Source organism: Lepidothrix coronata, unplaced genomic scaffold, assembly GCF_001604755.1.
Source record: "Lepidothrix coronata isolate B3197 unplaced genomic scaffold, Lepidothrix_coronata-1.0 Scaffold75, whole genome shotgun sequence".
In the NCBI taxonomy this organism is placed as follows: Eukaryota; Metazoa; Chordata; class Aves; order Passeriformes; family Pipridae; genus Lepidothrix; species Lepidothrix coronata.
This window is the reverse complement of record NW_016690255.1, coordinates 8499326-8518538: the sequence shown is the minus strand read 5'-3', so window position 1 is coordinate 8518538 and position 19213 is coordinate 8499326. Positions and strand designations below refer to the sequence as shown.

The following is a 19213-nucleotide window of genomic DNA, read 5'->3' as shown; positions in this document are numbered from 1 at the left end:
GAATAAGCTGCAAAGTCCTGTATTTGTTTTGTGCTTCATAGCCAGAAAGTTTATAGACTTTGTATAAGCTGCCTCAGTAGACTCTTGATATGGGGAAAATCCAGCATTTTATTAAACATTAGAGCATGAATTATTCTTTTATGGAAACCTATACATTTCGTAGTTCACCCCAGTAAATAAAATTACTGGGGAAATGTCTGTAGGTAGAAGGACTGGAAATGCCTTTTCCTGTATTGTTCTCACTGTCATCCCTTGACAGTAGGCAGAGGGCATGGAGGAGCATTGCTGCTTCTCACCTTTTGTCTTTCATTTTTGGAAAGACTAGTTCTGACTTTTTTAACAGCCTCTCTCAAGAACACCTATAAAAGTTTGTCACCTGTCCACATACAAGGCACTTCTACATGATTTTTTGGGGAAGAAAATAGCTGAATTAAGAGAAAATACAGCTTTCTAGGCTAAATTTGAGACATATTTTATAGTGGTGATTTATGTGAAACATAACTATCAGTAATTGTGAAAAAATTTGGTCTCCAGTTTCTTTATATTAAATTAACCTGGTCTGAAGGACTGCAAATTATAATCAGGCCTCCTTTGTAGAATCTGCTGGAGATTATATTTTTAAAGGAGCAATTTATTTGCTGAAAACATTTTCTGTTATTTACTTACTGTGTTCTTTTCATCATTTTACTGAAAAATTGTATCCTAGTGTTTGTCACTGCAAGTGTTCGGCTTATAAACTGTGCAGGGAAATGTAATAAGTATTGAAATAGGCCCAGGTTATTCACAATGGGATGAAATTAATTCTTTTGTCTCCAGCTTTTGGGAGGAAGGAAAAATGTCATGTTGACTGTACATACAAAAGAGGAAGAATTTTTATTAGGTCTTAATAAAATGTCTTAATAAAATTCACATAATACACTTTGTTGATAGAACGTCAACTTTAGTTCAGGTTTAAAATAATGGACTGGTTAGTTATGTTGGTGCATTTCAGTGATTGGTCATTGCAGATGGAAAAGGTATTTGCTGGTTTAACCCCACCCATATTCTCTTCTCTCAAGAGCTCTATTTCAAACCTGCATAAAATAAATTTATCTAGTGCTGTATGGTTGGAAGTTGGAAAGGAACAAGATGAATAAAAAATTTTATTATCTAATAATAATTAAGATTTTCTCTGTCTTCAGTCTGTGTGGTAGGTTTCACAAATTTCTGTATTTCTTTTAATTTCTTCCAACTATTGTTTTAAGTATCCTACTGGACCAACTGTCCAGCACACAGCTGGATAAACACACCATGCACTGCGTGAGCAGTTGGCTCATGGGTCAAGCGCAGAGGGTAATAGTGAATGGGGTGGCATCAGACTGGTGACTTGTCATGGGGTTCCACAGGGCTCCATCTTGGGCCCTGTGCTCTTCAGCATCTTCATAAATGACTTGGATGCAGGACTGGAAGGGATACTAAGCACGTTTGCAGACAACACAAAACTGGGAGGAGCTGTTGACTCCCTCGAAGGCAGGGAGGTCCTCCAGAGAGACCTCCACAAATCAGAGGACTGGGCAATCACCAACCATATGAAGTTTAACAAGGGAAGGTGCCGGATTCTGTGCTTGGGATGGGGCAACTCCAGATGTACCTACAGAACATACAGGGGAATGAGATGATAGACAGCAGTGCTGTGGAAAGGGACCTGGGGGTCCTGGTCAACAGCAAGTTGAATGTGAGTCAGCAGTGCCCTGGCAGCCAGGTGGGCCAACCGTGTCCTGAGGGGCATCAGGCACATCATCCCCAGCCAGCTGAGGGAAGTGATTGTCCCACTCTGCTCTGCAGAGGTGAAGCCCTATGAGGAGCAGCTGAGGTAATTTGGTCTGTTCAGCCTTGAGGAGGCTGAGGGGAGACCTCATTGCAGTCTACAACCTCCTCGTAAGGGGAAGTGGAGGGACAGGCACTGATCTCTGTGGTGACCAGTGACAGAACCCGAGGGAATGGCCTGAAGCTGTGTCAGGAAAGGTTTAGGTTAGATATTAGGAAAATGTTCTTCACTTAGAGCGTAGTTGATCACTGGAACAGGCTTCCCAGGGAAGTGGCCACAGCACCAAGCCAGACAGAGTTCAAGGAGTGTTTGGATGATGCTCTCAGGCACATGGTGTGGCTCTTGGGGATGATTCTGTGCAGGGTTAAGAACTGGACTCTGATCCTTGTGGGTCCCTTCCAACTCGGCATATTCTGTGAATCTGTGAAAATTTGCTGAATAATCGTTTTTCATGGCTCTTTTGATCTCTTCGCATTCTTAATTTTCCTTCAAAGAAAGGAAGGATCTGAGGACTTACCATCAATTTCTATTTTTAAAGCCATTAGTGGTTTTTAAGCAGTCTCAAAATAAACTTACTTATTAAGTTCACTAGCTCTCACTTCCACTATGCCAAAAGGACCTCCCACTTATTAATCGATTGATCTATCTATTTATTTATTTATTTATTTATTTGAGACATATTTCTCTTTCACTCTCTCCTGTTCTTCAGAATAAATTCCTAATAAGTTGACATTTAGGGACCTCAGCTACAGAAATCAGGGATAGTGGGTTAGGGAAAAGGAAGAAATAGAGTCTGCTCCCCAGATACATAAACAAGTAAATCCAAGAGAGTTTACTATTTTTATATCAATAAAAATTCAGCACATTCACTTGTTACATGCAGCCCAGGGACCAATTTCAGTAACTAAATCTGGTAAAATGTGGAAGTTGAATAACAAAATCTAAATTTTCATGATCTTGCACGTGTTGTGTGATAAATTGCCATGTCTGTTGGATTAAATACTATGTAGATGTGGAAGAATGGAAAGAATGACGGGTGATTTTTCTGTCCCTCTGTCCTTCAATCAGCTTAACAATTAAAAAGGCAGTCTTGGTAAGGAAACAGTTATGGCATATTCTGAGAAGAATTTTAATATGACTAAATAGACATTGTTTGCTTATTGACTGGTAATTCCTGAAGATGACTGCTAGTGGGAGTAAAAAAGCTATTTTTTTGTATAAAACTGACAACATCCTGCACTGTGAAACTTTGTAAGTGAATAAACACTTGAGAAAGCTAAGAAGAAGCTACAGAACTGAGAAGTTGTTGAATATTAAAAAGTGATGAAGAAGTAAAAAAAGGAGAAAACTGTTGCTGTTTGTATTCCTGTACTGTAGACTACTGCAAAAAGGGGCTGGCAAAAACTGTTTAGTCTGTCTTGATTGTTACCCGAAATCTGCTGAAATCGGGCAGAGTAAGCAGTGAACGCAATTTATCAATGAGCCATGATCTTTCTGGTTTTCAGGGCCTGAAGTGAGAAGCATTGGGTACAAATCTAGTAAAAATACTTAAAGAGCTTAGTTATCATACCATGGAGCTTTTTGGTTATTGCAGTGAAATGCTGGATTGTTGTTGGGCATGCGGGGTCTTCCTAATACATTTGAGTTATTCTCTGTGAAACAAGGAGAAAGACAGGTATTCCAGGATGGTTGGCAGAGTAGGCAGGCAGATTCATTAGCTCAGCTTGTCAAGCCTGCTTAGATCTAACCAGCAGGGAAATGATGAGGACAGCTCAATGCTCAAAAGCTTTCAGTGGGTCTTCCGGTGGATGCATCTTCCCAACAATCTATAACTTACTCTTTAATGCAATTGTTTGCTTCCCCCCTTTTTTTAGGGTTTTTTTTCCCTCTTCTCATATTGTGTAATAATTTAGAGTTTTTCATCCACAGGGTTAAGTTCTCTTTATTGTGAAATTGTAGTGTCATCATCCTTCTGTATCCTCACCTTTGGGCTGGTGAGTTTTGCATCGTTTTCTGCACAGCAGAATGGTTTTATGCTGGCCAGTAAACTTAGATCTAGTCTGTTGCTTTAAAAAAAGGAACAGGGCAACCCACTTCTGTTGCTTTTTGAAAGGTGTCTGCTGCTGTGTTGTGTGGCATTCCTTCTCTGGGGTGTAGGCTAGGCATGGGCTGTGTTACAAATAGCATCTCAGGAGTCTGCAGTTAGAAGCTGTCTCACTTTTAGATCTCAGTAGGGGTGATAGCATTTGGCACAAGTTAGACTTGTGGAGAAAGAGTGGCAGGGCTCAGCTCATAGCTGATTATTCAGCTGAGCTTTCAAAAATAATCAGACTTATGCAAGGAGTCAAATGCAAGCATTTCATGCAGCTTTTTTGGGTTCATCGTAACCTTAGCTCTAGGGAATGCAGAGTGAAGTTCTGTCACTCACTGAGTTTAGGCAGTCCGGGATTATGGGACAACTAAGTAGGGACAACAAATAACAACTGATGTTACAGTCTTCTCCAAATTGTACTACACATAATTCAGGGGCTTTTTAAACATTTCATAGTGTCCACATTGCTATCATAACCTGCTTTTAGCTACATGCATAGCTTTTGTCATCCATGTAGGACCTAGTGTGACAAGAATGAATGATTTTAATTAATTGTTTTTCTGTGATGTCTATGTATAGCAATTTCTTATCTTTTCTCTTTGAATATAACATCCCCAAGGAACAGGATTGGCTTGTTTAGCCAATCAAAATTTGAATTGTGAAGGAGGCCTATGTCAAAAAAGAGTGCTTCTCTCTGCCCTGTGTCAGGTATGCCTTAAAGGAAGGGTACTGAGAAAGTTGCAAGAAACTGAAAATAGTGTTTTAGACTGAAATAGTGTTTTTCAACCTTAAATATATGGCATCACTGAGGCTGTACTCTGTAATTACATTGTCAATTGAGAATTGCTTAACAATTTTGATGCTTTAAACTATGACAGGCTAATTCTGAGAAATGTTATTTTAGTTCTGTGGCACTTGCAGTGGTGCACAGCTGCTTGAGATTTCTGAATGTACATTGCTTTCTGCTTGAAATTGGAGACAAAAAGGAACCTCTGAAATGAACTGTCAAGCTTCCTTTAAGGAAGATGATTCAGGTCTAACCTTCCACAGTAGGTGGTATCACTAGGGATGAATGAAGAATTCTGCAAGATGTAATGCCATTTTGCCAGCAGGAAAACACTTCATATTTAAGATAAAAATGCTTTTTGAAAGCTCCTGGCAGACACAAAGTGACAAGGTAGTTCCTAGGCATTAGGTCTGTATCTGGATAGGAAACAGAAGAAGAACAACCCTGGGACAATATATTCAAAGAAAGCTAGGTTGAAATGAAGGTAAATACAGATTGAATTTGTCCCTGAGGTTTTTTTGCTCAGAAATCTTATAAATGTCACATTTTAGTTTTTGCAAACTTAAAATAAGATTCCTTGTGCTGTAGCGTGTGTAACTGTCAGGATGTGTTTGTGAAGCTGTATACCTGTCAGTCAGACCAGATTGCTGAGATTTGACAGAGCTGCTGCTTGAAAAGTACATTTCTGTGCTTTCATAAACTTTTCATAAGTCTTTTCATCAAAGACGGAGAAACTTGCTAGTGAAGTTAATAGTCTCTTTTTCCTTCTTCTTTTTTTTTTTCTGCCCCTTTTATACTTTGGAGTAACCGTTCTAAGTTGAGTCCTTCTATGTATTTTTGACAAAAACCTACTGTGGAAGGTACCTTAGTCTTGTAGCGTGAATCATATACATAATGCTGTCCTTCAGCTGTCTTAAATTATACCTCACCAACAGTTAAAGTAAATACCTGTAATCTTTGAAATGTGTGGCACTTTGTCAAATCAAATCCTTTTTGTTTTCTTGGTTTTGTTTCCTTTTTCATAAGTCTTGAGGGACACATTTAAAGCTTGACTAGGTTCTCTTGCAGACTTGTCTTTCCTTGATGCATTTCCGTAGATTTCTCAGACGTGCTCCTGGCACACATCAGCACATCTAAAATCAGAAGTGGTTTCTGTTAATCTTCCAGTACATCTGTCAGACATTTTGAGTTGTGGTAGTTTTTGAGTATATACACAGCTATACATGGAGACATACACTGTCCTCTTCTGAAGGGAATCCATATCAGTAATTTTCACTTTATAATTTGAGGAACTTAAGATGCTGTAAGTCTGTGATTAAAGAAAGACCAATCCAGTTGAAGGAATAATTCCAAATAAATGTTCTCCTCAAGTGCCACACTGGTTAAGCATGGATACTGGAGATGGCTAGAAGTCAGATGCAGTCACGTGCAACAATTACTGCGGGATAAAAACCCTTTGAAAAAGTAGATGGTATGGATTTTCTTTTTCAATTCTTAGTGCCCTGGGATTTCTTTAAAATGAAAAACTGTACATCCAAGGACTCTTTGTGAGGGTATTGTCAAAGACCAGGTAATGACTTAATGGCTGCTCAAGTGAAGTTTTTCTTAGAAAATATTCTGTTATATTTAGCAATATATTTTTTACTTTTCTTTTTTGAAAGAATTGTTTTTACATAGTTATCGGTGTGACTTCGATACCATTGTTAACTAATTGCTAGAGACAAAAAACCAAGTCTGTGTCTTTTGGGGGATTGATTCGTTATAGTCTTCCGTCCCCCAAAGTTCTTATAAAGTGCTAATAACAAGATTTTTACCAGATANACAGGTTGAGTTACTTTGTTTTAAAAGGAGATAGTAGCAAGTGTTAGTTACCTTAAGTGCATACATCTATTGCTGCTCTTGATGTCAAGGGACTTATTCTGAAACATTTTTGTCCTTCAACTTCTTTATTGTAGTTGTAGAACATTGCATGGTTCTGATGGAGATGGATCTAGACTATTTATTGACTGGATGTTTTTCATGAAACAGGCATGGTGAACAAAAAGAATACATTTAAATTCAATAATGTGCATAATTAATCTATCATAATTTAACAAATGAAAAAGACTAAGACATGCTGCTATCCATCACAATTATTTTCCTGTACTCCAGGGTATGATAAATTGTATTAAACAACTTTTGGCTTAGCAGATTCAGAGAACAGTATTGAGCAAATTGCATCTTCTTTATCAGCTTACTGCTACTGTTCAGTGACTTGCAATTTTGACCTGCATTACGAAACATTTAATTTGAACTGGAGATTTTTTGAAGCTGTTTAAAAAACTAACTTGTATAGAGACATAAATAGCAGCAATCAAACCTAAATAGGAACCCATACTACATGTGTCCTTTAGAAGTACCTCCTTGTTCACTGGATTAGATGGTGGGGGGCCAGGACCTCCAGGGAACTATATTCTCATTTAGGCTGTTGTGTCCAAAGTAAATTCGAGGTGAATCCTATTGCAGCCCTAAGACTCTTTAACTCTTAGGTTTAGCAGGTGCCTCAGTTTATTTCTTCCCTTGTTAAGATGAATAAACTATTGTATGTTGCTTTGTATGATAGTTTAGCCAAACTAAACTTTCTCCCCATTAGTAAGAAATAAGCTAAATAAAGAGGAAAATCCAGTTAACCAAGTAGTTTCTTTGTAATTTTTTTTACATATGTGACAATTAGCCATTTAATGAGATCTACGTGCTGTGTGAGGTGAGAAGAAGTTTATACTTGTCTTATGGAGTTGTGATATTCCACTTTCATGGAAAAGAAATTACGGCATGCTAACTCTGAATTCCAGGTCTTGGCATGTGATGATTTAGAGTGAGCATTTGCTTCTGGACCATGTCACTGCCTGTGAAGGAGAGTAGCAAAGGTGGGTAGAAATTACTGAGAGGATGCAGTAACAGCAATGCCTGGTCACGATCCACAGGACAGGATGTACTGGCTGTTGGACACTGCCCAGGTGTGAAGGTTACGGTTTGACGTGTTGCAGCACCATTGCCAACTGCGGAGTTAAATCTTCATCCTTTGCCTGAAATACCATGAATTGAAGGGCTATCAGGATTCCTTCTTTAAACTGTTGGAATGTGGCTTCCCTCAGACCCATAGCATCAGCTTGGAGTTTCTGGCTGTGCTGTAAATCCACATCGTTGGCTGCTGGTTGGTATAACAGCACAGGTATGAGGTCTGTTCTTTGCAGAAGAGTGTCAAAATTATTCCATTCCCATTCCAGTCCTTTTCCTCTTTCCTGCATTATCTCCTTTACTCTTTAATGCATATAATTACACTGAGGTAGTTGCATCAGTGCTGGCTGAGTTGGGGGACAGTTAACTACTCTTAAGTGTTGTTCTCTACACTGTTCTTCTTTCTCCTCTTCCCCATGCTCCTTGGTTAATTACTCATAATTTTTTTTTGGGTACGTCTGGTGCTTGCTTTTCTGTCACACGTGCATACCATCTCCAAATATTTTCATATATTCCTTAAATCAGATGTGTTCTTTTCTTGCCTTTGCAGAAGACACTTCTGTATGCCTTCCTCTCCTCCTCCATCAGTTATTGCAGCATTTGCTGGTGTTCCTTTATACGACCCATTGGTAATCCAAAGTCCCATTCCCTACTGTCATGCTAGAATAAGTGTTCAGACTGCAGTCTTTCCCTTGACTTGCCTTCTTCACTAAAAGCTTCCTGCTGTCAGCCTTTGTGGATTATCATGTTTGTAAATTTGCTGTTGGCTGTGATTGCATCCTTCTTCCCCCTTTCCTTCTGTTAAGCAGGGCTCGATAGCTTTACCTACCTACTACTCAGGGTCATTTCAAAGCTGTCTACAGGCTATCTTCCATGCCCTCTAGTTAGGGGAATTCTTCCACATGCTTATCTTCATTCAAAAAACATCTTCTAACCTGACTCTGAGATTATGTGCAGGTAATTAGTCAACTGATTAGGTTGAGGAGCAGTGAAAGGCAGCCTAAGATGATACTAATTAGGGGCTTTTGGCAATGGAGTGAAAGATGAACAAAGATGATTACAGAGAGATGGGCCCTAAAGGCGCGGATTTACAGTTTTTAGTAAAGGATTTACAGCACAGAAGCTGTTGTTGATTTACCATCTGTGAGAACTGCTGCAGCAGTGTTAATTTAGATGTTATCTTGAAACTTTCTTCACACATAACTCGGCCTGATAGTGGTGTGTCCTGTTTAAAATAGTGAAGCCATCTTTGTGGCTTCATTGTCTGTTTGTCTGATGAGGATGGACCTTCACAGGGGCTACTCTTTGCTTTCCCAGAAAAGACCTCAAGTTTCCTTTCTTGTCAGATTTGGTGAATGTCAAATGGCTCCACATAATGCTGAGGATATTGTAACACAGGGATTAGTTCCCTGGAAAGAAAATGCCAGATTCTGGGCACTGCACGTATGTAAGTCATGAGATCAACAGCAAGCAAGCACACAAGGAGGCTCTAGTGCCTAGGAAGAATGTGATCAGAGGGCAGCTGAGTGAATGTGCAATATCCTCATTACCCTCATGTCTTGTATCTACCTGGCTCTGAAGTATGGCTGGTTAAAAGCACAGACTGTGAGTAGGCCATTTCTTTTAATATGCTTATTTTGTGAAAAAAATCATAAAAAACCACCCACACCACCCCAAAAAAAGGTACAAGGGGAGGAGTATGGGTGAATGCTACTAGTCCTTTGGGACCAAAGAACAGATCTTCTGCTGCAAATCACTGACGGAGGAAAATTATGATAGGATTAGTATACCATTCACCTTAAGTAAGTCTACAGTATGCATGAAGCTAGACTAAAATACTATCCTAAAAAATTGGAAGGTAAATGAGAAATACAAATTTTATCTCACTATGATTGCTGTAGGTTAATTCTTGGTTGCTCTCAGGCTTACCTGAGGTTACAGAGAGAAAGAGAAAAAATGCTTAAGAATGTGGGAAAATATGTCTAAATGTAATGCGTGCATAAAATATGGAACACTTGTCTTGTAAATGAGGGAATTTTCTGAAGAAAGAAGATCTGTTATTTTGTAGTACTTTTACAACTGTGGAGAAACAGAGGTGCATTTTGTCAGCCATGGTTTAAATTTTACATCAATAAAATAACCTTCTAAGGAAAAGAAACTATTACGAACAGTAAAACTGACCATTCATCTTGAAACTAGTAGCCTAATTTTAAGGAACAAAACGTTATAAATTTTTCTCCAGAAAGTTCTCATGTACAGAATTTCCTGTCTCCATGAATGTTTGTTCAGTCCTTTATTTACTTTGGTTGATCTCTATTTCTGTAGCCCTATTGTTTGCAAATCAATGCCTTTCTAAATAAAATGCCATATTTCCCAGAACACTGCTAATCAATTCATGCTACAGGTGAGTTATATAATAATTTTTTTTACCATTGTGAATAAAACAAATTTTGTGTAAAGGCATGTGTGTATGTGCATGTTTCTAAAAGTTTCAGTCCATCTTAGTGGAACTGTTTGAAAGTGCAGTGACTTCACTGATGGTGAGGATATTTTCTGGTGTAGATGGTTGTTTTGCACCTCTACTCTGAGTGTTTGGCTTTATATGCTATTTTCATGAAACATTTTGGACTAGTAGGTTCTGTAAAAATATATATGTTGCTGTTTTTATGTTTAAGTCTTGGTTGGGTTTTTTTAGGGTTTGGATTAGGTGGGGTTTTTTTTTTGTTTGTTTGGTTTTGGTTTTGGTTTTGGTTTGGTTTGGTTTGTTTAAAGGAAGGATAGACCTGCTAAAGAATTTTCCTGATTCACAATTCAGCACTCGTTTTTAGATTAGGAGTTAATCTAGTACTGTCTCTACCTCTGCTGTTGGCAATTTACTTACTAGCATCATTAAACCACATTAGCTGTATTGGTGTGCTTGTTTATCATGAAGATAAGACATTTCTTTCTAACAATCCATAGGTGCTTATTCTGGAACCTGAAGTACTGTGGATTTGGAAGTAGTAGAAGAGATAGTCAAATTTATATGCAGAATATTACTAGTTGGAATCACAGAATTGTTTGGTTTATCATTGTTAAGAAGGGACAGAAAGTAAACTAAGTTATAAATGTAAAGAGGAAGTGGGGGAAAGAGGAGAAGGAGAAATGGATGTGTATTAAAAAAGATGCTAGGAATTGTTTAAAATTGGTAAGACAAAGCACTAAAAGGTTGAATAGTAAGTCAAACAGACATTAATCTGGCACAAAGTAGCATGGCTGCCTGGGAGTCAACTGTGTTACCTATCTGTAATTCTTCAGCACAAAGTTGTGGAAAGTACTTTTCTCAGGAAAATGTGATGTTTTGAGAGAACAAGTTTGACTTTGCAGAAATATGTGACATTTAATATTTGTAAAATGTTTGATTTGATGCCATGGGATATGTTGATTTAGAAATTGTAATGGTACAGAATCATCAGGGTACATCAAGCGTGTTTTAAGAAAATGGTTAATCGGTAATCAGTGTGGAGTATGTGGAGGTTCTATGAGGATTAATTTTAAATCTGATGGTGTTTAACCTTTCTATTAGTGATGAAGGAGAAATATGGAGTCATTACTGATAAAAGCATGCAGATGACAACAGGGCTACTGCCATGGTAAGTAGTGATCAGAGGAGCTCTAAGTGATCTTGCAAGCTGGAGTGCAGGAAAGCACTGTATGTTCTGATACAGAAATGAAGACGTGCCTCCAGCCTCAAGAAACACTACCAAGGAAACAGTGATTGAAAAAGACCGAGAAACCATGCTTTTTGATGTGTGATCAAATGTATTTAAAATAGGAGGAATACTTGACATTATTGTTATGTTATTGGAATACTTGATCTAGCTCATGCAGCATCACAACTCATGAAGGACTACAAACTCAGGGGAGCTCTGAAGAAGAACTGTGTTGAACCGCTGTGTATTTGGAAGCACACCTTAAAAATTCCTTAAAGCTGCCAATAGAATCTATTCAGTAATTCAAATTTACAATATTTGATCTGGGTTTGCAAGCATGAGGTAGAGAACTGCTGTTTAATAATTGAGGCAGGCCACTAGTAGAACAGGCCTGAGTGACTAAAAAGATTTAGACTGAGAATTAAGTGAATTAATTTTTGGAAAAACTGAGTTTTTCCAAAGTGGTTGTTCATTTGGTAACTGTGATCCGAAAGGGATGCGTGCTGGCTGATGACATTATGAGGCCATTCTTCATAACCTTTGAATAATCATGAAAATTTGGAGAGAGGAGAGCTGGAGGAAAACAAATGTGACTCCTGGTTTTAAAAAGAGCTACTGAGAGGATCCAGGAAACGACAGGCAGGTCAGCATCACCTCAGAAGGTGACGGAACAACTAATTCTGCAAGCCATTTCTAGGCATACGAAGGACGAGAAAGTCATCAGGAGCAGTTAGCATAAATTCACCAAGGGGAAGTGACCAACTTGATAACCTTCTTGACCACCTTAATAACCTGCTATGATGAAATGACTGGCTGGCTGGATGAGGGGAGAGCACTGGATATTGTCCACCTTGACCACAGTAACTCACAGAGAAGCTGAAAGAGTATGGACTGGATGAGCCAACAGTGGGGCTGGCAGAAAACTGTCTGAACAGCCAGGTCCAGAGGGTGGTGATCAGTGGCACAAAGTTTCAGTTGGAGGCTGGTGACTGGTGGTGTACCTGAGGGTACTCCAGTGCTATTGAGCACCTTCGTTAATGACCTAGATGAGGGGGCAGAGCACACCCTCAGCAAGTTTGAAGATGACACAAAACTAGGAGGGGTGGCTGATAAAACTAAAGGGTTGTTCAGCAAGGGGAAGTGCAAAGTCCTGCACCTAGGTAGGAACTAGCCCTTGTAGCAGTGCAGGCTAGGGTCTGACCAGCTGGAGAGCAGCTTTTCAGAAAAGGCCCTAAGGATCATGGTGAGCACCAGGTTGACCATGAGCCAACAACGTGCCCTTGCAGTAAAGGCCAGTGGTATCCTGGGTTGCACTAGGAGGAATGTTGCCAGAAGATCAAGGGAGGTGATGTTTCACCTTTGCTTAGCAATGGTGAGGTCACAGCTGAAGTACTGGGTCCAGTTCTGGACTCCTCAGAACAAGAGAGACATGAGTATACTGACGAAAGTTCATTGAAGGGCAGCAAAGGTGTCTCTCCTATGATAAAAGACTGAGAGAGCTGTGACTGCTCAGCATGGAGCAGAGAATGTTCAGAGAGATGTTATCACCATCTATAAATACCTGAAGGCAGAGTGCAAAGAGTGCAGAGCTCTGCTCATTTCAGTGGTGCCCAGTGGCAGGACCAGAGGCAACAGGCACAACTTGAAACACAGGAGGGTCCCTCTGAACAGCAGGAAACTGTGAAAGATGTAACTAAACACTGTCATAGGTTGCTCCTGGTGGTTGTGGAGTCTCCAGCCCTAAAGATACTCAGAAACTATTTGGGTCTTGTCACTTGGCACACATTGAATTCTTATCACACATTGAAATCTTTAGACCTATTTGCTTCCTCAAATACAGAGACCAAACATAACTTTTATAAAGACTTTTAAATATTTAAAAGTGCATTTATACAAGAAGAAAATTGCCCCAAAAGCTCAAGTGTTTATTGTTTTCTAAGTAATTGAAAGTAAACCAAGAAAGATACTCCAAAATACACTTAAAAACGTATGGGTGTACACCATATATAAAAATTAATTAATTGTATAACAATAGTGTGGCACCCACGTGTGTATAACAATAGTGTGGCACCCATCAGCGCTGCCTCCATTCAATCGTAAACATCCACTGGTCAGATTATGTGACCAATACATCTGTTCTAGAACAAGCAGCAGTTACAAGTATTGAGGCCATGTTGCTGAGAACACAGCTGCGTTGGGCAGGGCACGTCTCCAGGATGAAGGACCACCGCCTCCCTAAGATCTTGCTTTATGGTGAACTTGCCACTGGCTGCTGCACGAGAGGAGCCCCGAAGAAAAGATACAAGGACTTCCTGAAACAACATCTCAGCCTTGGCCATATTGATCACCATAACTGGTCTACTCTGGCCTCAAATCGGGAGGGCCGGAGACACACCATCTATAACGCTGCTGATGCTTTTGAGAAAGCACGCAGGATCACCCTTGAGGAGAAAAGGAACGCAGAAAGAATCGTGCCTTGCAGAATACACCATCTAAGGAGTCTTTCTGCTGTGCCTTTTGCAACCGGACATGTCTATCTCGTATTGGCCTTTTTAGCCACCAATGCGCTTGCAACAAACGTGGGTAGAGCCCTTCCCAAATCTTCGTTCGATGATGATGAATGTGACACTTTCAGATAATTGAGCCAAAAACCTCTGAGCTAGTCTAATCTATCATAAATCAATGATATTGTCTTAATCTATATTGTTTGGAGACATGAGCATACACTTAGCTTTTGTTGGACTGTCCTATCCTGAAGCAAACTTTGGCAACTGAGAGTGTAAGACCTTCCCAGTGTAACATACTGGGGTCCCAGGAATATCAGACCCTTTTCACAAAGGATCAGAGATGCTTATCCCAGTGTTATGACCTGGACAAAACATCCCTTGCATCAGGCATGGAGCAGGAATTAATGGAAAGCAAAGAATTATTTGAATCAACCTGACAGTCTTTGGATTTGTTTGTACCTAGATGACTACAGTCCCTCACACACAGACCTGAAATAGTTTCTACAAAGTTAGAAAGTGTGAAGCTCTGTGTTGCCTCCATTTCTCTCTTTTTTTTTTTTTTTTAACAGTACAACATTTAAGCAAGTTTACTACTGACTTAATCCTCTTATAGGCAAGAAACTAATTATTTTATCTGGGTAATGTAGTGATAGTGCCCTGTTCTTCTGTGTGGGAGGTTCAAGAGTTCACTCCTTGGGTCGTATACGCTGGGGCATGTCAGTGTTGCAGTGGTAATGTTTTCAGTAGTATCAAGTGTGGTTCTCTCTTATAGTTGATGAGACCTTGTCAGAGGTTTCTCAAATTAATTAATTCTTTTCCTTCTGAAAGAAAGTTATAGATGTGTTGAATGAAATAAAGTATAATTTACTGCAAGAGATAGTGGCTAAAACAAAAGGAAGAAAAGCAGTAGCTAACTACATTTAAAAATAGAAATTTATTTATACCTGTAGCACAGTTAAAGCCTGTTGTGCTGACTGAATTTAGCAAGCAGACCTGGGATTCAGCCTTAGTGCTGCTAATGGCTGGAGGCATTATTGATGTAGTGAACTAATTACCCGTGTGATGAAGTTGCCTGCTGGAGGTTTTTGACTGCTTCATCACTGTGGCACCTCCTACAGGTTAATTCATTGAGCAGCACAGGTAAAACCTCCAAATGGAGGTCCTGCTCTCCTTTCATCTGGGCACGGAGTTGTACTGACAGCAGTAACTAAAACGAGATGAATATTTTCCTGAATTATTGATTGAGTAGTTAGAGCTGTATCAGAGAACTAAGTGGTTGGGGATGCATCTGTAGCAGTTCATACTCACTGCATGGGAAAATGCATATATAGTAACATTAAAAAGCAAACCAAAAGGAGTAACAGCCTTTGTCGCCTGAAGGAAAATCCACGGGTTAAAAAAAAAGAAAGGGTGGGAGAATTCTTGGATTAGCAGGCAGGAGAGGGGCTGCATGGGCTTTAATATCTGTTTGAATTCTTTCTATATATAAAATACTTTTATGGCATTTGTTCTTAGGTGTCTCAGTAGACACATTAGAACTCAAAACATAAAGAGCTCATTTAATTAGATGATAAACTATTTCACTTAGAGTTTATAGGGAAAAATACCACTTATAAGGCAGTCTGATAAGGAGAGGAATGAATACAAGCGTGTCCTGTCTGTTTTGTCTTTTGCTCTACCCATTGAAGAAGTAGAATATAAACTTCTGATCTGTTGGGCAGAAGAACTATAAAATTCATCTTTATGTTACTAGTTTTTAATAAATATTTTAATGCTGTGAAATCCTTTATAAAAAATTTTTTGTGTGTGTGTTTTTTTTTTCTGTTTTTAATTGTGGCATAGCTGAAAAACCTCTTGAGACTAGCAAAGCTAATGCTGCCTTTGTTCTTTACTTAAAGCTAGAACTGTGTTGTAAATAGTCTGTATTTCTCATCCAAGCTTAATATGTTGTTATCTAAGAGGATGCATTAAGTGTTCTCTAACAACTGCAGAACTCATCAAGCAAATGGGAAGATTACCCCTGAAATCAAGCTTCAAACTTTTATTTTCTCACAATCAATAGACAAGTAATGCATGTTGGATTTATAATGATATTGAGATTGACTGCTTAAATCCTTTTTAAAGTTCAAAGCTGGAAACAGATTGTGTGTACAAGCAATCCACAGCAGAGTTTCTAAGTAGGGGCTTTGTGATAAATAAGTGAAATTGGGTTTGACTGAAATGGCCCATCAGTCCCATATGGGTTTAGCAGGAAGATTTCAGGCTCAAAAAAGACAGAGGTTTGGAGAAGCATCAAGCATTGGTTTCACGTCACCTGAGATTGCTTTGTGGAGTCTGCTGGGAGAGGTAAAGACAAGAGGCTTGTTAAAAATGAGCAGCACCAGGGAGAATGATTTAGCTTGAAGTACACTTTTGTTTTTTAGCTTGAAGAGTTTAAAGGCGAAGATACATTTTAAAAGCTCAACTGGCAGATGAGAAGAATGCCGTCAGGTTTCTCAATAAAATCCCTTTATATAGAGATAAATAGCATGTTTTAGTAGTTTTTTGACATCATCAGGAAAAAAAATAAAACAACCAAACCCAAAAAACTTACTCAGCTCAGAATGTCCTGATAGTAGGATGAAATGATAGTTAATCTCTCAGCTATCAAAATTGGATTTTGCTAAAACACATTGTCTTCAGTCCTGATGTCTGATAACTTCAGAGGCAGTATTAACTGCCTGTAAAAGTTGTGGAAGCTGGGCAAGAAGGGAGAATATCCCTTTGAGGATATTCTTCCTGTGCGAGCAGTCGAGCTATGGTATCCTAAAGTTTATGTTGGGCCCATTGTCTTAGAGCTGGCTTTTACCTAATCAAGACTTTGAACTGTTTTGCACTGTTGTACTTATTGACTTTAGTAAACGTGATACTAAACTTTAAAAATCAGTATGTAGCTCTTACTTGCTTTTTATTCAGATGTAATCTGTGCTATTAACAGATTATTATTATTATTATTATTATAGTTGTTACACAGTAGTTAAAGTAATTTAAAATATCGTAGGTTTTGATTAGTCTGTGAGAGCTTAAGGATTACTTGTCAATGTCTGTCCATTTACCTAATGCTGTAAGGCAAGGAGTGAACAAAGAGACATTGACCTAGGAAGTAACACTTTGGTTTGGTTTGTTCAGTGAGAACAAGTGTTCTTTATCTCAATCTGAATTGTAAATTTATGTGATGTGTTGAAGGAACATAGTCTTCTTTTCATCGTACCATATCCAGAAATGCAGCTCATAGCTGTTTGTTTTGTGAAAACTTGTATGACTCCTGTCACACCCATAGACAAAAGAAGTGACTGCTTACTTATTGTTTACTTATTGTTTATTTTTGCCTTCATTCACATCCATTCATTCATGCATATACATTACATGGGGAATAGGGAAAAAGTTTGCTGGGAGAGTAGTTGAATAGCACAATTTCTAACCAAGAATTAACATGTTGGATTTTACTAATTTCTAGAAAAAAGTTCTATTTTTTGAAGTTATTAAAAGGTACCTTAGTGAAAATCAGAATCCAGTGGGATCAGGAATTTAATGGCTTTGTGAACTGAACGGCTGGCAGTGCTGGTTGTGGAAAAGGTGGTTTGACTGTCTGTTATTAGGCTGTATTTCCCCAGAGCCCTAGGATGGATGTAGCATAAAAAGGTTTGTCCTCATGACAAACTGAAATTCTAATACAGTGTTTCCCGAACAGATGTTAGAGAAATGGTCTGGTGTGGTCTAATAATGGCAGTCTTGATGATTGTATGTTTCTTAGGTTACACTGTGATTTAAATAAAGTGTTGGGGTGAACGGACCCTTTATTATGATAAATATTGGCTGCAAGGCGTGCATTTCAATCTCTTCCTCCCAGCTGGGTTGGGGGGGGAAGAGTAGATCTCCCCACCCTGTTTTTTCCTTCCTTCTGGATTGCATTTTATTTCACTTCAGATTTCCCATTATGATAAGGTACTTTCTTGAACATAATCTGTGCAGTTCTGTATTTTTTTCCACTTGTACAGTTTTGTGTGGCTTCCCAAATGTCTTCCCTGCTCTTCCCTTCCCTGGATGAATCTTTCTGGGACTCTGCTGTGCTGTATTTTAGTGAGTTACAAAGGTGCTGGGGTACTCTGGTGAGGTGAAATGAAAAGGACTAAGCAGTTTTTAGGGATAATCAGTTAAAAAACTGGAATGAATATGAAAATACTGAAAGCAGACAGCTGTCTTCTTTTCTTGGAATTTGTTTATCTTCAACAGATCAGCACAATTGCTTACATCCCTAGTAAATACCAGATTAACAGTGAGTGATTCTTGAGCTTATGCTTTTTCAGGGCAGCACTTCACCTAAGGAAACAATTTAGGATTTTGCCTTTAGGCCTTGGTAGCTTTATAGAAGTAAATTAAACCAGGAAAAAAAGAAATGAAATTAGTAATTACTTAGTGTGTTTAGATATTTTCTTTTTCATTACAGCTGCACATGCTTGGGCATATTTTGGTGATAGATCTCGTCAGTGAACTGAAAGGAGGTAAAATTGCGATAAAATCCAAATGAGGAAAGGATAGAGGTACTCTACATAATAATTAAATTAATGGGGGCAGCATCTGTTACCAATATAAGAAATCACAAATAGATGCTGAATGGAAAAGAGATACCTATGGTATGTGTTTTGTCCCTCGGCTGATAGAACGGTGAAGTGCTGCAGACTGCTGCTGCTTCAAAGTCACAATTGGGGTAGGGGTGTGCGTGGTCCAGGAGCTGGGCTGAAAATCACCCCTCTTTCTTTTCTTCCCTAGGAAAGAGTACAGAAAACATTGTCATGTGTTCTACTGTAGTTTTTCAAAACAGAGGTGTCATTTCAAGTACTTTAAGAGGTACTGCATGGTGTCAAAAGAAAGTATGCCTAATTGTTACCTTCTGTATATATTAATGCCCTGCGTACATCCCAGCCTCCTGGTTATGTCCTTACTAATCTCCACTTCAAGTAAATGGGGAAAAAATAATGTCTCCCATATCTCCGTTCCATAGCAACTGCTTTCTTTGCCAGCCAGGATGACTGAATGCTTTTACATATTTAATAAAGTGGCTTGGTGCATTCCTGGGTGGTAGCTAGGAAAATAAATTAAGTAAATCCTATGATATAAACTATGTGAAATAGGTGTGCAGTTGCATTTTTGTTTTTCTCAGTAGGCTTATTCCGCTGCCAGAATATAGTTTGAATTTTTAATTCTGTTTTAAGTATGCGAAAAGACGGTTCCTTTTGTTAGTTGTCTATAGGTCAAAGCTTTATGTCAAAACATTTCAGAAAGTTTGTAAAA

General features: G+C 38.8%; 1 protein-coding gene across 11 annotated transcripts in view; it reads left to right on the top strand.

Annotated features, from left to right (window-relative positions):
• Positions 1 to 19213, top strand: part of PTPRM (protein tyrosine phosphatase, receptor type M) — a 461846-nt gene that overhangs the window by 79962 nt on the left and 362671 nt on the right. The gene's annotated exons all lie outside the window — the stretch shown is intronic.